The 23,426-nt window shown below is 40.5% G+C and overlaps 1 long non-coding RNA gene across 3 annotated transcripts in view; it reads right to left on the bottom strand.

Moving 5' to 3' along the window:
• Window positions 1-23,426, bottom strand: part of LOC307186159 — a 141,750-nt gene that overhangs the window by 50,109 nt on the left and 68,215 nt on the right. The window contains exon 1 of one of the 3 annotated variants that reach the window (XR_013828257.1): window positions 21,443-21,890. The exons of the other annotated variants lie outside the window; for them this stretch is intronic. This is a non-coding gene — a long non-coding RNA (uncharacterized lncRNA). Of the gene's footprint in view, window positions 1-21,442; window positions 21,891-23,426 lie in introns of those variants that run through there. 3 annotated transcript variants of the gene reach the window in all.

Here is a 23,426-nt window from a genome sequence, read left to right as displayed (position 1 = left end):
TCAGCGGCCATGGCTCACGGGCCCCGCCGCTCCGTGGCATGTGGGATCTTCCCGGACTGGGGCACGAACCCGTGTCCCCTGCATCGGCAGGCAGACTCTCAACCACTGCGCCACCAGGGAAGCCCCCATTGGGTAGTTTTGAAGATTAAATAAATAATGCTTATGAAACACCTGAAACTTGGTAAATGCTCAGTAAACATTGAATTATCATTATCATCATCATCTTTAGTCAGTACTTACCTTGAAGTACAATAAACAAGTAAAGCTGGATTCAGTATCATTAGGGACATTACAATTGAGGTGGTAATAGTTCTCTTTGTGGTAAACATGGAAGTTAAATTTTTATTTTAAGATAAATTTTGGACTATGTGTCTAAAGTCCTTTAATCCATGGGGATCTGTATCACATTCTGACAGTTAAGCTTTCGCCACTTGTGAGGTTTACCTGTGAATGTATAATAGTTCGGGGAAAGTTTCCTGATATTTTTGTTCATCTCCTAAAAAACTTACTGGAGGCTACAATGAGTCTTCAAAATAGACCAAAAGTGCAGGATGTGCATTTAGCATCCATTTTCATCCCCTTCTATAAAGACCCTGTACTTAAGGTTCTGGGAGGCTAATGCAGACATTTGTCAGGCTCTCCAGCAGGAAGGGGCTCCATGTGATACACGTTCCACCAACGAGATGGTCTCATGGGAGATATGGAAGATGCAGGTGAGAGAGAGAGAGCACCTCCCTGCTGCTGTGGAGGCTGGCCAGGAGGTCGGACTCACGTTGGTGGTATTGGTGGTGGCCAATGCAATCCACATCTGAGGGTCTAGTCACCAGCTTCACGGGTTTGAGGGTTGTGCCAGTGGTGGTGGTAATAAGCACAACTGCTTCCTGACTTCTGGATCTTGGAGACAGTAGTGTTAACCTAAGCCAACTCCTCTAGCTCTTTGAAAGATTTTATAAGCTCTTTATTCCTTGTATTAAATTCCTTTTTCATTGAAATATCTAGAATGGTTTCTGTTTCTTATATGGAACCCTGACTAGTACACTGAGTCACATCAAGGGTCTAATTTAACTCCGTTTTTCACTAGTTTTTATCCGATAACATTTTTCTTGACTGAAATTTCCAATCTATTTATCCCACTGCCCAATTTTCACTTCAGGCACTCAATTCACATTTCAGGTGCTTACTTGGTGTTTGTTAAATGAATAAATGTTATCATCTGGGTTATCTGCTTCATAAAATAGTAACTTATTCCTTCTCCAACTTTCAAATCAATCTAATACAATATTATCAGATTACTCAGATATTTATAATCAGAATAAAATCCTTTTGCACTTTATATAATCTAAGCATATATATAATACCTTACAGAGTAACTTTAGTAAACTTAAATGCCAGTATTATCAAAGGTACAGCCAAACCTTTCTTTATTCATGGACTACCTAGTTATGGAATTTATATTCTCTTTAAGTTATTTCTTAAGAATATTTAGTTAAAGCAAATGACCTTCATTAAACTCACTTTTTCATCAAAATCTAAAGATACCAAGTTACAAATTCAGGAAGAATTTCACTTACATCTATAATCAAGGCAGCAGCATTAAATTATTCATTGATTAGTTCTTCTTTTGTTAGCTCTCTTCTTGACAAAATTTTTAGATTCTGTTGAATATGATTACTTCCTCTTTAAATATGTTCAAACCCTCATTATTCATAACCTTATAATCTGACTTTAACCATACTCTGAAGGTCCAGATTGCAGAAAAACAAACTTTACAAAGCCTGGCACCAAAAAAAACATTTATCAGATCTGTGGCTGGATTATAAAACTTTTTTAGCTTTTAAATATAGTGGATAGGGCTTCCCTGATGGCGCAGTGGTTGAGAGTCCGCCTGCCGATGCAGGGGACGCGGGTTTGTGCCCCAGTCCGGGAAGATCCCACATGCCGCGGAGCGGCTGGGCCCGTGACCCGTGGCCGCTGAGCCTGCGCGTCCGGAGCCTGTGCTCCGCAACGGGAGAGGCCACAGCAGTGAGAGGCCCACGTACCGCAAAAAAAAAAAAAAAAATTTACATATATATATATATATATATATATATATATATATATATATATATATATATATATGTATAGTGGATACACAAAGGTAAAAAAAAAAAGTTTTTTAAAAAGTCAATGAATTGAATACTAATGGGTGACCCAGATTAGTTTGAGTCACAATATCATTTGCTCAGATGTATTTTCCTTCCTAGGCTGTGAGGCTGAGCAGACATTCCTGACATTCCTGACACTAGCACTTAAAGGAGAGTTCCGTCCATCAAATGCAGTGGTCCAGTGAGGAAACTTGGTATAGCCTTCTGATCCATTTTATTTACCTCTGGACTAAATACTAAGATTTTCTTAAGATCAAGGGCCATTATGGGTTTGATGAAGAAACAATAGACAGCTGGGAATAAGCTCTTCTTGAAATGATGAGTTACCTGACAGTCCCTAAGCACTGGGTTTGATGTCCTCAGGGGAAAGGGCATGACCTTATCAGTGTTGCCAGAAAAATATGACACTGACCTTTTAGCACAACATTGTTACATCTTTGTTCTCCACAGAGAGGGGATAATAGCAGATTGGACACTGTATTCATCATCCCTTATTGAAAATACATTTAACTTTCGCCTTTAAGATGTCTGTATTCTTCTTTAGCCAGCAATCCCCTCTCTCATACAGATTTACCGCATGAAGAATCCTTTGATCCTCACTAAATCAGTCCATCATGGAATATTTTTTTGTACTGTTCTCATTTTTATCCATACAAATTTACCCACCCAGTGCACGCTAGGGCATGGCGATACAATGGAATGTTAATATTTGACCAACATCAGCATTAGATTTTAACTTTTTTTTTTTTTTTTTGCGGTACGCGGGCCTCTCACCGTTGTGGCCTCTCCCGTTGCGGAGCACAGGCTCGGGACGCGCAGGCTCAGCGGCCATGGCTCACGGGCCCAGCCGCTTCGCGGCATGTGGGATCCTCCCGGACCAGGGCACGAACCCATGTCCCCTGCATCGGCAGGCGGACTCTCAACCACTGCACCACCAGGGAAGCCCCTGATTTTAACATATTTTTAAAAACAGTTTCCTTCCACTAATATCAGCCAACAACATGGAGCACAAATAACACAATCATAGTTGGTGATTTTAAAATGGACACTTTATCAATTGCCTATTCTACAAGCAGGCTGCATAGAAAACAACCGTAAAACCCCCTTCTTATGCACTGTGAACCTTAGTTAACTCAAAAGTATGTGAGGGCTTGCTGTTGAACTCCCGCCCATGACTACACTAACCTTTGGGTTATGTAGGTGGCTCTGCTGATCTTATCTGGGTTTGCTCATATATCTAGAGGTCAGCTGGCTGTGCTAATCTGGGATGACCTGGGCTAGCACTTCACAACTTGACCCTGCACTGTTTCCCATCCACCTGCAGCGTAGACCTAGCACAGTCTTAGAGCAACTGAAGAGAGCAGGAGAGAGATGACAATTGCACAAATACTTTTCCTGTTGTTTGAAGCCTCTGTTGTTGCCACTTTTACTGCATGCCACTGCCCAAAGTAAGTCACGTGGCTGACCCAAAGTCAATATGGGAGAGAATAAAAAGAGAATAAAAAGTAAAGGATGTGGATACATGAAGGAAGAAAACAAAAACACTAATTAGAAAAGATATATGCACTCCAATGTTCAATGCAGCATTATTTACAATAGCCAAGATGTGGAAGCAACCTAACTGTCCATCAACAGATGAATGGATAAAGAAGATATATATATAGTGGTATATTAGCCATGAAAAGAGAATGAAATTTTGCCATTTGCAACAACATGGATGGACCTGGAGGGTGTTATGCTTAGTGAAGTAAGTCACAGAAAGACAAATACTGTATGGTATTATTTATATGTGGAATCTAAAAAATAAAGCAAACAAATGAATATAACAAAACAGAAACATACTCACAGATATAGAGAACAAACTAGTGGTTACCAGTGGGGAGAGAGAAAGGGGGAGGGACAAGATAGGGATAGGGCATTAAGAGGTATAAACTATTATGTATAAAATAAATAAAGCTACAAGGATATATTGTACAGCACAGCAAATAGAGCCAATATAACTTTAAATGGAGTATAATTATAAAAATATTGAATCATTATGTTGTACACCTGAAACTAATATTGTAAATCAACTATACTTTAATTTTTTTTAAAAGGATTAATTTTTTAATCAACTATAATTCTTCACGGAGGGGTGAAAAAAAATCAGGCCTCTTAATACAATAAATCTACCACAGATCCTTCTTAATATCAGTTTACTGTATTAAAATGCATATAAAACCAAAAAGAAAAGCTATATTATGAAAAGTAGCAGAACCTAAATTAAAATGATAAGGACACATTGGAAGAAATACTTGCATCTCTAATGTATAAAGATCTCATTCAAATTCGTAAGAAAAGCATCAAGATTCCAGTGGTAAGTTCCCAAAGGACAGCAACAAAGAGTTCATTTAAGAAGTAATGCAAGTACTGAACAAATATACAGACTAATGTTTATACTCATTTGTGGTCAAAGACGTCAGTTAAAGCTAACCTGAGATAGAATTTACAACTAGTATATTGGCCAAAAAAAGCCTAATCTTTCTTATTTATGAACTTCAGGATCTTTGTAATCCCTGAGAAACTGAATATTTAGTTTGGTGCCACAGACCTTTCCTCCTGGCAACAAACATTTGTCATATTTAGCTATCCAGTATCTGAATCTCCCTCCCCTCTTGCTATTAGCACTACCATCATCCTTTTGAGAAAATTCCCAACTGACTATGATTTTGAAATCACTCCCAGTGATTTTCAGAAGAAAATCATTCCAATTTGCTCACTCCCACTGCAGCCTCCCTCTTCATAAGATGAGAGTGGTATATTCTTCTTCAATTTGCCCTTGACACAGTTTCCTAAATTCTGTCCATTACTCATTCCTGGGATGCTGATTCAACAGTTGAGGTCAAATTAATCATCATGCAGGGACAGGATAGAGGTCAGACTGTTTTTGTGGCATGACCTTGGCTGCAGTTCTGCCTGCTTATCCCTCAGAGGACCCCTATTTCCTGCCCATTCTCCTAGTTCAGTCCCCCAGGGTCCCATTTATTATGTCACTTCCCAATATCTTCACAATAAATTCCCATTTGCTCAGATGGTCAGGTTTGTTTCTGTGCTCGTAACCAACACTCTAGACTGGAGAAATCAAAACACAGAGATTCTGGTTTCGATGTATCCCCCTAAAAGATATGAAGTCCTAACCCCCAGGACCTGTGAAGGTGACCCTATCTGGAAAGAGTCTTTGCAGATGTTATCAAGATAAGATGAGGTCATACTGGTGTAGGGTGGGCCCTTAATCCAATAAGATTGGTGTCCTTTTAGGAAGAGGAGACAGAGGCGCACAGGGAGAGAACACCATGTAAAGACACAGACTCTGGAGGGAAGAACGTGATGTGCTGCAAGCCAAGGGCCACCAAGACAGGAAGAGCCAAAGAAGGATCTCCCACAGAGGTTTCTGAGGGAACATGGCCCTGGCAACATCTTACTTTCAAACTTCTGAACTTCAGAATTGTGAGGCAATACGTTTCTGTTGTTTTAAGCCCCCAGTTTATGGTACTGTGTTACAGAAGTCCTATATATATAAGTTAATTTATTACTAATGATAATTATGAACCACTTATCATATAAGAAGCTCATTATATATCTGTAACCCAAATCCTTTCCTAGATAACTGCTCATATGACATTTTCACCCACCCAACCCAAGCTTTTGCATATAGAAAGCATATAAATAAGAACCCACTTGGTAGATAGAAGCATGCAAATGAACAGAGAGCACAGGGCAGAGTGGGATTACCCTAAGAAGCTAAGTACTTTCTATCTTATCCTCTTCTCCCCAACACTTTATCTTGTTATCAACCATGAGTAAAATGTCCCTCCTACCATCAACCAGGCCACTTTTTGAATACTCTATAAATATTTACCAAAATAAATTAAATCGAGTCCTTGACAAACCAAGAATTAGGTACTACGTAGTAACACAAGAGTTTTTAGGAGATCTGGATTTTCACCATAACAACACCATCACCAACCCTGAAATGTATATAAATAGGAAAAGCAGGTGTGACATGTCTTCAGTTCTATTCATGTTCAATGTCCTGTAAAACAACTAAGGTAAGTTCAATGGAAGGACATTAAAACAGAAAGGACAAAGAGATACTCTCTAAAATGAGTTTGTCCAGAGGGGCTTAAACACTGTGTGCAACTGTCTTATCAGTTGAGTAGACAGCAATCAGTGTAATTAAAGTGGGCAATGATAAGATTTTTAAACTTCCTTAAAGTTTTATTACATTTGACAGTCCAATTTGCCTGTAGGTCACTGGGCAAACAAGAATGTGTGTTATAGGTATTATGCTGGCTTTTTAATTTTCTACTGGGATTTTCATTATATATTAGCTTCTCAGTCATTTCAAAATTCCTCGAATTTCTTTCTGATACTGTCATTTGATTTAGCAACTGGATAGAAGCAGCTGAAAGCATTTCTTGGTCTTAAATTAGAGTTGGCCATGACAAATGTTCCTGCAAAAATATAGGATGAATCCCACACATTTATCACGGCATCTGGGCCATGTTTGTTTCTGTAGGACAGAGGAGAGGGTAGAAAGGATTCTTATGTTGGTAAACTGAAAGTCTAAGAATTACACTTGCCATCTGGGATTGCTTTGACGAGAATACTGGCCTGTTCCTCCCACTTAATTACCAAAATGAAGTATCATCATGCAAAGACAATGATCTTCGTGATCGAGACTTAAGGAAAACCAAAAGAGTAAATACTTTGATTTAAATATGGTTGGATTTATTTACTGTGACATTCAACAAGCTTCTCAAGTTTTTAGCAAAAATTTCATGCACACATTTAGCCTATACAAACAAGAAGTTACATAAACCCAACATAATTAAAGCAATTTATATAGGGCATAAACTTCATGATGTTTTACCGTTAACTTGTAAGTAAAGAAAGCAACTAACAGAAATAACTTCTCCCAGCAAAAACACTTATGTGGTTTACAGAGTTCCAAAATACCAGTCTTTAAATATGTACTATTCCACCAAGTGCCAAAAGGAGAATAGCAAACTAAACAGAGCAAACTAAGGCCTCAATTTAGAGATTTGGTAAGGAAGTAAAATGAAGACCTGCTTTTATGTGTGCTGTCATAAAGAATCAACTTAATTTCTCCAGCAGTATAGTTTCATTAACTCCATTAGGGAATACAATTTCAAATAAAAACCTTAGGTTCACCTAAGCTGTTGAACACACCTAACTGTTGAACACTTAACTCAAGGGTAATACTTCTGGTATTAAATCTACCGAGTTCCAGAAATACTCAAACTTTTCCACTGCAGAATCTTCCTTGTTTCATAATAGAAATGGTGTATTTCTAAGGCCAGATGGGCAATTAAGAAGCATGCTAAATGGCTACCTGAGGTCATAATCAGAACAGGGACTCAGAAATGCTGCCCTTTATGGAAATAATACTAATTCAGGTTTCTTCCTATTAGCCGTGTGTCTGAGTAAACCTTAGCACTAGACCCACACTAGAGCCCCTTATTCAGCTGATGCCCACCAGCAATATTTCAAGGAATGAGCTGTCAGGCCCCAAACTTGCTTTGACAGAATTGTTACAACAGTAAACCTTTGCCCTGGGCACCAACCTGACACAACCCTTTGACGAGCGGTTTCACTCTGCAGTGAAGAGAACATAGGTATGATTCTCACCTAATAGACTTAGCGGTAGCTTAATTTCGAAATGATACGGATAAAAACTAGTAGTAGTATCAATTAATTTTCTGATTCTGCATCCCATAACAGAATAACCAATTGCTTTTCGGAATCAAGTCTCAAAAACATTTTTTTAATTAACTGAACTCTTTTCAATACCGGTTGTATGGACACTAATCATCTTAAGGTTCTTAGTAATTTACTTTTACTCCAGGAATTTTCATCTTTGGAAAGTATCCTTACCCATTCAGAGGGGATTGGCCAAGTTATTTGGAAGAAACCCTGGATCTGCACAAATAAGTATTGTGTAGTACATAGATCCAGATTCGATTCTGGGATGAAGGATGGAAGGGCTGGCTTTAGTGGACATGAGGCTAAATTCTAAAGCAAGCTACGTTGGAGTGGGAAACTTGTTCAAAGCAGCCATCCCAATATCAGTTTTTTAAGTTCTTGCCTTCAAACCACCCAAAATACGCATTTTTTACAAAATCTAGAAAGGTATCATTTCAATGCTAAAAACTGCCTTCCTGATCCTTCTTCACTGTTCTTTCCTCCCAGAGTGAAAATATTCCATCCTGGTGAGCCCTAATAGGAAGAAGTGAGCAAAGCCCAGGAGTCACTTCAGGGCAACTTAAATCTGCCTCGCTATCCAGCTTTACTGATTCACTACTTTTTAGAAGCAGGTGAAACACCGTAGGTGTCTGCAGGCTCAGATATGCAGGTGTCTGCATGTCTGCAGGCTCAGACATGCAGATGTCTGCATTCCTCTCACACATGCTGGCCCAGTGGTGTGCTTGGGTTTAGAGCTGAGTCTGAGGTCGCAGATGCTTCCTCCTGATGGGACTATATCAGAATTAGAATGTTGTTACCACCATCTTGGGAAGAAGAACCAGGTTTAGGGGCAGAAAAGCCACTGATACTCTTCCTATGCAGAGTCAGCATTCCCTCCCTTGCCCCACCACTGTGTCCTCTCAAATAGGCTCCAATTTGGGGGTTTGGGGGGAGGGTCGTCCTTCCTAACAACTGTGCTTGATCTTAGAGATGAAGATAGACTTACATGGTAAAAATGGTGTGTGACTATGTGCTAGCGAAAAATATTATCAGAAAGAGCCGTACTTTGCACGGTGTCGGCTGTGGGACGGAGCATAGTCACGACTCAGGCAAATTTTCTTTAAGTCATACGTCTCATGGAAACAGCCCAAATGATCAGAGCAACTCGGGTACAGATGCCAATGACAGAGAAATAAAGGGATGAGGCTTAATGAAACATTTACTAAAACTCTCAGGCCTCAACACAGGAACGTAAAGTCTAAAGCTAGCAAATATGCGTGAGAAAGGACATGAAATTGCTAGACTTTAAACAGGAGTCAGACATGGGGGTGTGGGGAAGGGGAGGCTGGGATGTAGTGAGAGAGTAGCCTTGACATATATACGCTAGCAACTGTAAACTATTTAGCTAGTGGGAAGCAGTCGCATAGCACGGGGAGATCAGCTCGGTGCTTTGTGACCACCTAGAGGGGTGGGATAGGGAGGGTGGGAGGGAGACACAAGAGGGAGGGGATATGGGGATATAGGTATACATATAGCTGACTCACTTTGTTGTACAGCAGAAACTAACACAACATTGTAAAGCAGTTATACTCTAATAAAGATATATTTTTAGAAAAGAAATGAAATCCAAAAAATAAATAAATAGGAGTCAAACATAAAATTACAGTGAGTTAGCCACAGGAGGACACGGCTCAATTAGTCATTCAAGAGACGAACTGCTGCGAAGAGCGTGGGATGCTGACAGGTCAGATCCCAGGTTTCCGGATCAGCTTGGGCGCTCACACTGAGGCCACGCCCCCCAAAACATGCATGAGAAAGGACTCCTTTAATAATCAGTGTTGGCTTTGGGAGGCCCATCATCCTCACCAAGACCTTCTGGGAGTGGCACTGCCTTCCACTCTTCCAACCTAATGATTCTTCCTTCTCCCTGTTTTTTCACAGGTGTTGGGCATGCAGGGCAGTCTACAACCTCTCCTTGCTCACCTGTCCCCCTCCCCTTTATTTTTCACAGGCAACGCCCCCAGCAAATCGTTTGCACTTCTGATTCCATTATGGTGTCCACTTATTGAAGGACTTGAACAGATGCCAACAAATATATAAATCAGTATAGTTCTGGTTTGTCTTGCTGAGAGACAGAACAATAGCTGAAAATTTTTATTGAATTGTAACCATGGAGGAAAAAAAATAAATCACCACCTCTCCTCTCTACTGAAGCATACACCATTTCCAAAGTCTCATTTCTTTTTTAAGCGGTTGCTTCCCCTTAACCATTTCAAATAGAATCTTCTCTTTTCTTGGCCTTCCTACTGTATCTATTATTCCATCTCTCTCTCTCTAGCTCAAAGTAAAATATATTCTGTTGATATTGATGAAGAAGTTACATGGACGGGGAGCAAATTTGTAATAGACTTAAGCATTATCTAAGAATAGGTATTACTTAAGAACAGCTATTTAAACTAGATTCACACTAGATACACGCTAGATACTAGACTGTCATGCTTTTGCGTTTTGTGCTTTTCAGTACCTGGTGAAAGAGGTAAGTGCACATTTAGAAGTTAATTTAACCTAAATAACCTTGGCTTCTGAGACGGGTAATGCCCCAAAGCTTGTAATTCATTTGATCACAACTATCAAATAATGTCTGCATTAGGACTCATTCAGGATTGTAAATTTGCTCTTGGAAAGGACATTTGGAGGCAGTTCCATACTATTTTTTTTAACATCGTTATTGGAGTATAATTGCTTTACAATTGTGTGTTAGTTTCTGCTTTATAACAAAGTGAATCAGCTATACATATACATATATCCCCACATCCCCTCCCTCTTGCGTCTCCCTCCCACCCTCCCTATCACACCCCTCTAGGTGGTCACAAAGCACCGAGCTGATCTCCCTGTCCTATGCGGCTGCTTCCCACTAGCTATCTTGTTTGACATTTGGTAGTGTATATATGTCCATGTCACTCTCTCACTTCGTCCCAGCTTACCCTTCTCCCTCCCCGTGTCCTCAAGTCCATTCTCTACGTCTGTGTCTTTATTCCTGTCCTGTCCCTAGGCTCTTCAGAACCTTTTTTTTTTTTTTTTACATTCCATATATATGTGTTAGCATATGGTATCTGTTTTTCTTTTTCTGACTTACTTCACTCAGTATGATAGACTCTATGTCCATCCACCTCACTACAAATAACTCAATTTTGTTTCTTTTTATGGCTGAGTAACATTCCATTGTATATATGTGCCACATCTTCTTTATCCATTCCTCTGTCGATGGACACTTAGGTTGCTTCCATGTCCTGGCTATTGTAAATAGAGCTGCAATGAACATTGTGGTACATGACTCGTTTTGAATTATGGTTTTCTCAGGGTATATGCCCAATAGTGGGATTGCTGGGTCATTTTGTTTGTTTGTTTGTTTTGTTTTTTTCCCATACTTCTTTAGCAATTATTTTTCAAGCTTCCATTCATTCCAGGTTTGTCTACATCATCAACCTTCCTTTCCTGCATGGTTCATTACTCTAAATTATCCATTTGCATCACTTCCATATAAACTTTATTTTCTTTGTAAACAGAGAGAATGGAACCCGTAGGCTAATCAACCTCCCCATGTCTGTGCTGCAGACACCAAGGATGAATCTTTATTAGAGAGTAGAGTGGGAGGACAGCGAAAAAGCGCCTGCTCCATCCCCTGAGCGCCATCTGCCTTCGAGGGCACAGACAGTGCCCACCCAGAGGGCTCTCCTGCCCACAGATAAGCCCACACTCTGCACCACTGACAGCTGTGTGAGGAAGAGGCACTAAAGCTGAGAAGAACATGGAACAGCACGTATCGGTCATCAAAAGATGCAGAATAAGCCCCAAAGGAACAGAAATATGAGGCTCATTTTAGGTTTTAAAATCAGCTAACTCCTCTAGCAAAAATGAGAGTTTTTCTTTTTTAAAGCCTATAGAATCTCTAGTTCCCAATCTGTTCAGAGACTTACCTCCCTTTACAAACTCACAAAAATAGATACGCAACCAACCTCTGAAACTCAGCATAAGAAATAGAAATTGCTGCTTTAAGATTTCTTTGCAAATCAACATCTTAAATTAGATATGAGGAAACAAGTCACCTTCTCTATCCTTTAAGAAAGGCGCAAAAACAAGATGCTGTCTGGAGTTGATATGAGAATTCCCACTTTTCCTGACTCTAATGCAGGAAGGGTATCACTGACAGGGAAATGAAAAGCCTGAAGGAAATTGACTGAAGAAGGCGAGGGAGGGGCAGGGCGGGGGGGGGATACCAAAAAAAAAGAAAGAAAAGAGAAAGGAATGGGAAACGAGTGTAAGATCCATGCTACTACTCCTAAAATGACACAAAAACACATTTAGGGGGCTTCCCTGGTGGCGCAGTGGTTGAGAGTCCGCCTGCCAATGCAGGGGACACGGGTTCGTGCCCCGGTCTGGGAGGATCCCACATGCCGCAGAGCGGCTGGGCCTGTGAGCCGTGGCCGCTGGGCCTGCGCGTCCAGAGCCTGTGCTCTGCAACGGGAGAGGCCACGGCGGTGAGAGGCCCGTGTACCGCAAAAAAAAAAAAAAAAAACAAAAAACACACATTTAGACCATGCTGAAAAACCACATTATTAATAAAATGATTTCACCATTCTGACAATATATAACAGATTTATCTGTGACTTTAAATTGTAGACTGCCTATTCTTGTTTGGATCATTATGTTATCTAGTTTTTATTTCTTCAGAAGATTACTGAAATGTATACCAGAAAGATATTCTCTTCATCTTGGTGGGGGAAAAGGTCCAGAAATAAAGTCAGTGTCCAAGTCTTTACTCTGAGTCAATAGCAGATCTGCAACTAGAGCTCACAACTACCTCTTGCTGGACTCAGATGTAGCCATAGGATGACTGAATAGAGAGCCAAACATTAGTGACTACTAATGTAATCAGGAGCTACTTTGTTAATGGAGCAAGTGTGCCCTATACGTTTCCTCGGTCCCTCATGCAAGTTGACTTCTGGTGCCTGCTCCTCCTATGCATTACCTCTATCTGGGCATCAGCAGTGGAGACAGTTGGTCCCTAGCTAAGGTCTCTGCCACCTAAGGTAGTACAGAGATGAATTTTGATGCAAAGCTAAAAGCTCTATAGAAATTATCATTGCCAGTGTTCCGTTGTTTTTTCTAAATATTGACATATCAGAACTAAAAACTATCCTCTTCACTAAATTTGATTCTATGTGAGACAATCATAATATGAATTGCTTTCTGGAAAAATGATGCATGGGAAGATGAACAATCTTATTCTATTTGGGAGAATCAGAGGTGTAGTTCAGTCTCTCATATGGTTTCTTCCCACCTATTTCGTAAGTCCTAACTTTTCTTACCACCTACGGCCTGGCCAATTCTCCATATAAGTTTATGACTACATCCTTAATAAGATCTAGATTGCTAGTACCACAAGACCATTGTCAAGCATCAATAAATAACTTTGAGTATCAGTACTACCAAATAGACAATCAGAAGGCTGGGAGAAGCCACGTGTGTTAACTGGGTGGCAGACTTCAGACCCTTTCTCATTAGTACATTAGCCCAGTAGCAAAAAATTGATTTATCAAAGTAATTATTAATATCTAAATTATCTGAACAATTACAAATTAGTGATTATCTGAATTACCGTATTTGAAAATTATTATTAATATTATTAAAAGTTGTAATTTATTGTCATCAATTCTCTAGATTCTAAAAGAGATTCCAGCAGAGAAACGCCAAGAGAGATGGAGATGTGAATGATATAGAAGCCATAAACTTTGCGAAACAAGCCACCAGAAATGGGGCATCTGAAGTACGGAAGAAACCTAAATATAGGGAGGATCTTAGAGAGAATCCACGTCCACTTCACATTTCTGCCTGACTCTCATTCTATCGCTAATCTTCCGAGCTCATGGCCGATTTTAAGGTCAAGTGTTTCAAGTATATTTTTCTGAAATGGGCTGATACAGAGCCACTTCGTACTCTTTGCCTTTTGTTTTAAGGAGACTCTAGATTGAAAAGTAAAAAGTCTTTGTCCTCGATTTTAAATGGATTGAACTGCATGTGAGAATAGAGTGCACTGTTTCCTCCTCCTGTAATGTTTTCATAATTGGTGACCTGAAAACAAAATAGAACTGGTGACATATTCACAGGACAAGTTGATATATTGAGTTCAGAATTCTTGATGTAACACAAAGCGACAGATGACAAAAAAATATTGACATATTTGTTAAACAGAAACCTAACAGAAGTCAATGTTAAATTATTCTACTCTTCTCATCAAGTAATTCAATTGAAATTCACTCCTAGTCTAGGGGAGACCTTCAAGATGGCAGAGGAGTAAGACGTAGAGATCATCTTCCTCCCCACAAATACATCAGAAATATATCTACATGTGGAAAAACTCCTACAGGACACCTACTACTAAACGCTGGCAGAAGACCTCAGACCTCCCAAAAGGCAAGAAACTCCCCACATACCTGGGTAGGGCAAAAGAAAAAAGAAAAAACAGAGACAAAAGGATAGGGACGGGACCTGCACCAGTGGGAGGGAGCTGTGAAGGAGGAAAGGTCTCCACACACTAGGAGCCCCTTCACTGGTGGAGACGGGGGATGGCAGGGGGGAATCTTTGGAGCCACAGAGAAGAGCACAGCAACAGGGGTGCGGAGGGCAAAGCAGAGAGATTCCCACACAGAGGATCAGTGCCGATCCGAACACAAGAGAAGGAAAAGACCTACAATAACAAACCCAAAACAATTAAGAAGATGGGAATAGGAACATACATATCGATAATTACCTTAAATGTAAATAGACTAAATGCTCCCACCAAAAGACACAGACTGGCTGAATGGATACAAAAACAAGACCCATATATTTGCTGTCTACAAGAGACCCACTTCAGACCTAGGGAAACATACAGACTGAAAATGAGGGGATGGAAAAAGATATTCCATACAAATGGAAATCAAAAGAAAGCTGGAGTAGCAATTCTCATATCAGACATAACAGACTTTAAAATAAAGACTATTACAAGAGACAAAGAAGGACACTACATAATGATCAAGGGATCGATCCAAAAAGAAGTTATAACAATTGTAAATATTTATGCACCCAACATAGGAACACCTCAATACATAAGGCAAATATTAAGAGCCATAAAAGGGGAAATCGACAGTAACACATTCATAGTAGGGGACTTTAACACCCCACTTTCACCAATGGACAGATCACCCCAAATGAAAATAAGTAAGGAAACACAAGTTTTAAATGATACATTAAACAAGATGGACTTAATTGATATTTATAGGACATTCCATCCAAAAACAACAGAATACACTTTCTTTGCAAGTGCTCAGGGAAACAGTCTCCAGGATAGATCATATCTTGGGTCACAAATCAAGCCTTGGTAAATTTAAGAATATTTAAATCGTATCAAGTATCTTTTCCAACTACAATGCTATGAGACTAGATATCAATTACAGGAAAAAATCTGTTAAAAATACAAACACATGGCAAAGAGATCACTGAAGAGATCAAAGAGGAAATCAAAAAATACCTAGAAACAAATGACAATGGAAACACAACCACCCCAAAACTATGGGATGCAGCAAAATTAGTTCTAACAAGGAAACTTATAGCAATACAATGCTACCTCAAGAAACAAGAAACATCCCAAAAAAACAACCTAACCTTAAACCTAAAACAATTAGAGAAAGAAGAACAAAAAAACCCAAAAGTTAGCAGAAGGAAAGAAATCATAAAGATCAGATCAGAAATAAATTTAAAAGAAATGAAGGAAACAATAGCAAAGATCAATAAAACTAAAAGCTGGTTCTTTGAGAAGATAAACAAAATTGATAAACCATTAACCATACTCATCAAGAAAAAAGGGAGAAGACTCAAATCAATAGAATTAGAAATGAAAAAGAAGTAACAACTGATACTGCAGAAATACAAATGATCATGAGAGATTAATGCAAGCAACTATATGCCAACAAAATGGACAACGTGCAAGAAATGGACAAATTCTTAGAAAAGCACAACCTTCTGAGATTGAACCAGGAAGAAATAGAAAATATACACAGACCAATCACAAGCACTGAAATTGAGACTGTGATTAAAAATCTTCCAAAAAACAAAAGCCCAGGACCAGATGGCTTCACAGGCAAATTCTATCACATTTAGAGAAGAGCTAACACCTATCGTTCTCAAACTCTTCAAAAATAGAGCAGAGGCAGGAACACTCCCAAACTCATTCTACGAGGCCACTATCACCCTGATACCAAAACCAGACAAAGATGTCACAAAGAAAGAAAACTACAGGCCAATATCACTGAGGAACATAGATGCAAAAATCCTCAACAAAATACTAGCAAACAGAATCCAACAGCATATTAAACGGATCATACACCAGGATCAAGTGGGGTTTATCCCAGGAATGCGAGGATTCTTCAGTATATGCAAATCAATTAATGTGATACACCATATTAACAAATTGAAGAATAAAAACCATATGATCATCTCAATAGATGCAGGAAAAGCTTTCAACAAAATTCAACACCCACTTATGATAAAAACCCTCCAGAAAGTAGGCCTAGAGGGAACTTACCTCAACATAATAAAGGCTGTATACGACAAACCCACAGCCAACATCTTTCTCAATGGTGAAAAACTGAAACCGTTTCCACTAAGGTCAGGATGAGAAAAGGTTGTCCACTCTCACCACTATTATTCAACATAGTTTTGGAAGTTTTAGTCACAGCAATCAGAGAAGGAAAAGAAATAAAAGGAATCCAAATTGGAAAAGAAGAAGTAAAACTGTCACTGTTGGAGATGACATGATACTATACATGGAGAATCCTAAAGGTGCTACCAGAAAACTACTAGAACTAATCAAAGAATTTGGTAAAGTAGCAGGATACAAAACTAATGCATAGAAATCTCTTGCATTCCTATACACTAATGATGAAAAATCTGAAAGTGAAATAAGGAAACACTCCCATATACCATTGCAACCGAAAGAATAAAATACCTAGGAATAAACATACCTAAGGAGACCAAAGGCCTGTATGCAGAAAACCAGAAGACACTGATGTAAGGAATTAAAGATGATACAAACAGATGGAGAGATATACATGTTACTGTACTGGAAGAATCAACATTGCGAAAATGACTAAACTACCCAAAGCAATCTACAGATTCAATGCAATCCCTATCAAACTACCACTGGCATTTTTCACAGAACTAGAACAAAAAACTTCACAATTTGTATGGAAACACAAAGACCCTGAATAGCCAAAGCAATCTTGAGAAAGAAAAATGGAGCTGGAGCATTCAGGATCCCAGACTTCAGACTATACTACAAAGCTACAGTAATCAAGACTACATGGTACTGGCACAAAAACAGAAAAATAGATCAATGGAACAGGATAGAAAGCCCAGAGATAAACCCACTCACATATGGTCACCTTATCTTTGATAAAGGAGGCAGGAATATACAGTGGAGAAAAGACAGCCTCTTCAATAAGTGGTGCTGGGGAAACTGGACAGCTACATGTAAAAGAATGAAATTAGAACACTCCCTAACACCATACACAAAAATAAACTCAAAATGGATTAAAGACCTCAATGTAAGGTCAGACACTATCAAACTCTCAGAGGAAAACATAGGCAGAACACTGTATGAAATAAATCACAGCAAGATCCTTTTTGACCCACCTCCTAGAGAAATGGAAATAAAAACAAAAATAAACAAATGAGACCTAATGAAACTTAAATGCTTTTGCACAGCAAAGGAAAACATAAACAAGACGAAAAGACAACCCTCAGAGTGGGAGAAAATATTTGCAAATGAAGCAACTGTCAAAGGATTAATCTCCAAAATTTACAAGCAGCTCATGCAGCTCAACATCAATAAAACAAACAACCCAATCCAAAAATGGACAGGAGATGTAAACAGACCTTTCTCCAAAGAATATATACAGATTGCCAACAAACACGTGAAAGGATGCTCAACATCACTAATCATTAGAGAAATGCAAATCAAAACTATGAGGTATCACCTCACAGCAGTCAGAATGGCCATCATCATAAAATCTACAAACAATAAATGCTGGAGAGGATGTGGATAAAAGGGAACCCTCTTGCACTGTTGGTGGGAATGTAAAGTGATACAGCCACTATGGAGAACAGCATGGAGATTCCTTAAAAAACTAAAAGTAAAACTACCATACAACCCAGCGATCCCACTACTGGGCATATACCCTGAGAAAATCATAATTCAACAAGAGTCATGTACCACAATGTTCATTGCAGCTCTATTTACAATAGCCAGGACACGGACACAACCTAAGTGTCCATCAACAGATGAATGGATAAAAAAGATGTGGCATATATATACAATGGAATATTACTCAGCCATAAAAAGAAACAAAATTGAGTTATTTGTAGTGAGGTGGATGGACCTAGAGACTGTCATACAGAGTGAAATAAGTCAGAAAGAGAAAAACAAATATCATATGCTAACACATATATATGGAATCTAAAGAAAAAAAAAAGGTTCTGAAGAACCTATGGGCAGGATGGGAGTAAAGACGCAGACCTACTAGAGAATGGACTTGAGGACACAGGGAGAGGGAAAGGTAAGCTGGGACGAAGTGAGAGAGTGGCATGGACATATATACACTACCAAATGTAAAATAGATAGCTAGTGGGAAGCAGCCACATAGCCCAGGGAGATCAGCTCGGCACTTTGTAACCACCTAGAGGGGTGTGATAGGGAGGGTGGGAGGGAGACGCAAGAGGGAGGAGATATGATGATATATGTATATGTGTAGCTGATTCACTTTGTTATAAAGCAGAAACTAACACACCATTGTAAAGCAATTATACTCCAATAAAGATGTTAAAAATAAAAAATTCACTCCTAGTCTGATATTGTACATCTGTGAATTTAATGTGTTTTTCAGGTAATGTCTTGTACTACCTAGTGCAAATGTAATGCATCTCCTGATGCAAATGTAAAATCTGTTTACAATTTTATTTTTCCTGTTTATTTACTCAACTTATATTTATTGAGAAGTTGCTGTGTTCCAGGCACTGGTCCAGGATTAGGTATATAGTAGTGGATCAAATTGACAAATCCCTTGCCCTTGTAGATCCTTACATTCTCCTAGGGGGAGACTGACAATTAAAAAAATAAACCCATAATAATTTTATGCCTAGTGGAGGTAAGAACTATGAAGAAAAACAAATCATGGGAAGGAAATAGAAATGACAGAGCTGCCTTTTCATATATCGTGGTCAGGGGAGGAAAAATGATCAAAAAGTGAATAGAATGAAGAACCAAGCCCTCCACTGATATACAGGGAGAGCTTTCCAGACACAGGAAATGGCATGTCCAAAGGTCTAAAGTTGGGAATATGCTTAATATGTTTGATGAAAATCAAGTGTGCTTAAAGTAGGGTGAGTGAGGGGGAGATTGTAGAAATGTCGTCAGAGGAATATTTGAAAGACAAATTACATAGAGCCTTAAAAGTCATGATATAAGGAATAGGATAATCATGAAGCCTATATGTTTTAGAAGAAGGCACACAGGGCAAATTTACATGAGGACTTTTAGCTGCTACAGTGATCAATGGTCCTTGCACTTCAAGAGTTGACATTTGGCTCCTAATAACATTTTGTAATGAGCTACAAGCAGAAAGGATGGGGAGTAGAATGGAAAATTTAGGAGAGGAAATATGTTTGGAGTCATGGTAGAATACACTTTCCTCACCACTGTGAAGAGTAACCCACCTCATTACTAGGAAAGGTGTTCCTATGACAGATTTTCTTTACGTGCTAGAATTGCTCTTACGGAGTTCAGGTCCTGGGGGGCTTTTTCTACTAAGCTAGCAACCTGTTCCTCTCCCGCAGTAGAGTTTTACGATCTATTCAGCACAGGTTGAAATCATCAGCTGTGTTCTGTTCTCTATATAATTTCTGTATATTATAGACAATTATATCTTAATGGTGCCAGGAATTACACCACTGGTTAAAGCAGAAAATGCATTGAAATCTCCTTCTTACATGATGAGTGAAGATGATGATTTAGAATCTTGTCTTTGAATGCGGGAGAAGAAAATGTGTTTCCCTACTCTACAATACTTCTCAGGCTCTGGTCATTTCTTCTGCAGGTGATCACTGCTCCTTAATCCAATTTGGATCACCCAATTATTTTCCTCATTAATCTATAGCGGAGAGCTTCAGTAACAACATTAAATGCTCGTGACTCATAACACATTTACGAGAGACTGAGGAATCTCGTTTGCAAATTACTTAAGATATAGACTTTTGCTTAAGGAAAATAAGAATTTGTTCCATACATGATCCAATCTATACACTGAAATTGAAAGAGAACCCTGAGACCAATAATTTGCCCATCTGATTCAGAAAGCCAGCGCATCGGTTGAAACCAACTTTTGTCTGCCAACAGTAGGTGTTTGCCAGTTATCAAGTATAAATATCTAATCACCTTAATAATGTGCTTTCTTTGGACAATGCTCTCCCTAAACCGAGGTCCAAATGGACATACAGTTGCAAGAGCTAATGAAGGCCATCTCTCGAGGACATGCTAAGTCGGGAGGTACTGATTTCAGACTGAGTGGACCCGAGACATTCTCAGATCAGCAGTGTCAGTTTTCCACACATCTTAGGGGGTGCCACACATTTCCATTCTGGCCACACATTTCCACATTTCCTCTGAATGTTGCTCTCCCACAGATAGTGGATGCTTAAGTTAGCCATGTTTGCACTGCATGACCCTGCCCCATCCCTGGCTACAATTTACTGAACAAAATTATCACCTGACCCAAGAGAGACAATTTACTGACTCCACAGAGGCCAGTTAGAATGTCTTCAGATCTCTGAACTGAGACACAGAGTTGGAATGTGGTCCCAGCACCAGAATGAAAGTCCAGGAGTCTCCTAGATCTACCCTGAATTCTTCCTCTGGCTTTATTCTTCAGTATTTCCTTGTGTTCCACAAGCTACTCTACGAGTCTTGCTTCAATTTGTTTAATTCTGAGAGGAACTGTTGTGATTCGAAGCAACAAAGCTTGATAGATAACGTCACCATACAAAAAGCTATGGAGGACTTCCGGGAAGATGGCGGAAGAGTAAGACGCAGACATCACCTTCCTCCCCACAGATACACCAGAAATACATCTACACATGGAACAACTCCTACAGAACACCTACTGAACGCTGGCAGAAGACCTCAGACCTCCCAAAAGGCAAGAAACCCCCCACATACCAGGGTAGGGCAAAAGAAAAAAGAATAAACAGACACAAAAGGATAGAGACGGGACCTGCACCAGTGGGAGGGAGCTGTGACGGAGGAAAGGTCTCCACACACTAGGAAGCCCCTTCGCGGGCGGAGACTGCGGGTGGCAGAGAGGGGAGCTTCGGAGCCGCGGAGAAGAGCACAGCAACAGGGGTGCGGAGGGCAAAGCGGGGAGAGATTCCCGCACAGAGGATCAGGGCCGACCAGTACTCACCAGGCCGAGAGGCTTGTCTGCTCACCCGCCGGGGCGGGCGGGCCTGAAGTTGAGGCTCGGGCTTCGGTCGGAGCGCCGGGAGAGGACTGGGGTTGGCGGCGTGAACACAGCCTGCAGGGGGTTAGTGCGCCACGGCTAGCCGGGAGGGAGTCCGGGGAAAAGTCTGGAGCTGCCGAAGAGGCAAGAGACTTTTTCTTCCCTCTTTGTTTCCTGGTGCGCGAGGAGAGCGGATTAAGAGCGCTGCTTAAAGGAGCTCCAGAGATGGGCGTGAGCCGCAGCTAAAAGCGCGGACCCCAGAGACGGGCAAGAGAAGCTAAGGCTGCTGCTGCCGCCACCAAGAAGCCTGTGTGTGAGCACAGGTCACCATCCACACCCCGCTTCCGGGGAGCCTGTGCAGCCCGTCACTGCCAGGGTCCCGGGATCCAGGGACAACTCCCCCCGGGAGAACGCACGGCGCGCCTCAGGCTAGTGCAACGTCACGCTGGCCTCTGCCGCCGCAGGCCCGCCCCGCATACGTGCCCCTCCCTCTCCGCCCCCCCCCCCCCCGGCCTGAGTGAGCCAGAGCCCCCGAATCAGCGGCTCCTTTAACCCCGTCCTGTCTGAGCGAAGAACAGACGCCGTCCTGCGACCTACACGCAGAGGCGGGGCCAAACCCAAAGCGGAGCCCCTGGGAGCTGTGAGAACAAAGAAGAGAAAGGGAAATCTCTCCCAGCAGCCTCAGAAGCAGCGGGTTAAGCTCCACAGTCAACTTGATGTACTCTGCCTGCATCTGTGGAATACATGAATAGACAACGAGTCATCCCAAATTGAGGAAGTGCGCTTTGAGAGCAAGATTTATGATTTTTTTCCCCTTTTCCTCTTTTGTCTGAGCCACGTGTATGAAAGGCTCTTGGTGCTCCAGCCAGGAGTCAGTGCTGTGCCTCTGAGGTCGGAGAGCCAACTTCAGGACACTGGTCCACAAGAGACCTCCCACCTCCACATAATATCAAATGGCGAAAATCTCCCAGAGATCTCCATCTCAACACCAGCACCCAGCTTCACTCAACGACCAGAAAGCTACAGTGCTGGACATCCTATGCCAAACAACTAGCAAGACAGGAACACAACCCCACCCATTAGCAGAGAGGCTGCCTAAAATCATAATAAGTCCACAGACACCCCAAAACACACCACCAGACGTGGACCTACCCACCAGAAAGACAAGATCCAGCCTCATCCACCACAACACAGGCACTAGTCCCCTCCACCAGGAAGCTTGCACAACCCACTGAACCAACCTTAGCCACTGCAGACAGACACCAAAAACAATGGGAACTACGAACCTGCAGCCTGCAAAAAGGAGACCCCAAACACAGTAAGATAAGCAAAATGAGAAGACAGAAAACACACAGCAGATGAAGGAGCGAGATAAAAATGCACCAGGCCTAACAAATTAAGAGGAAATAGGCAGTCCTACCTGAAAAAGAATTCAGAATAATGATAGTAAAGATGATCCAAAATCTTGGAAATAGAATGGACAAAACGCAAGAAACATTTAACAAGGACCTAGAAGAAATAAAGATGAAACAAACAATGATGAACAACACAATAAATGAAATTACAAGTACTCTAGATGGGATCAATAGCAGAATAACTGAGGCAGAAGCACAGATAGGTGACCTGGAAGAAAAAATAGTGGAAATAACTACTGCAGAGCAGAATAAAGAAAAAAGAATGAAAAGAACTGAGGACAGTCTCAGAGACCTCTGGGACAACATTAAACGCACCAACATTCGAATGATAGGGGTTCCAGAAGAAGAAAAGAAAAAGAAAGGGACTGAGAAAATATTTGAAGAGATTATAGTTGAAAACTTCCCTAATATGGGAAAGGAAATAGTTAATCAAGTCCAGGAAGCACAGAGAGTCCCATACAGGATAAATCCAAGGAGAAATACGCCAAGACACATATAAATCAAACTGTCAAAAACTAAATACAAAGAAAACA

The sequence above is a fragment of the Stenella coeruleoalba genome (assembly GCF_951394435.1).
Source record: "Stenella coeruleoalba genome assembly, chromosome: 4".
Lineage (NCBI taxonomy): Eukaryota > Metazoa > Chordata > Mammalia > Artiodactyla > Delphinidae > Stenella > Stenella coeruleoalba.
The sequence above is the reverse complement of the archived record's forward strand: the minus strand, read 5'-3'. Positions and strand labels throughout refer to the sequence as shown.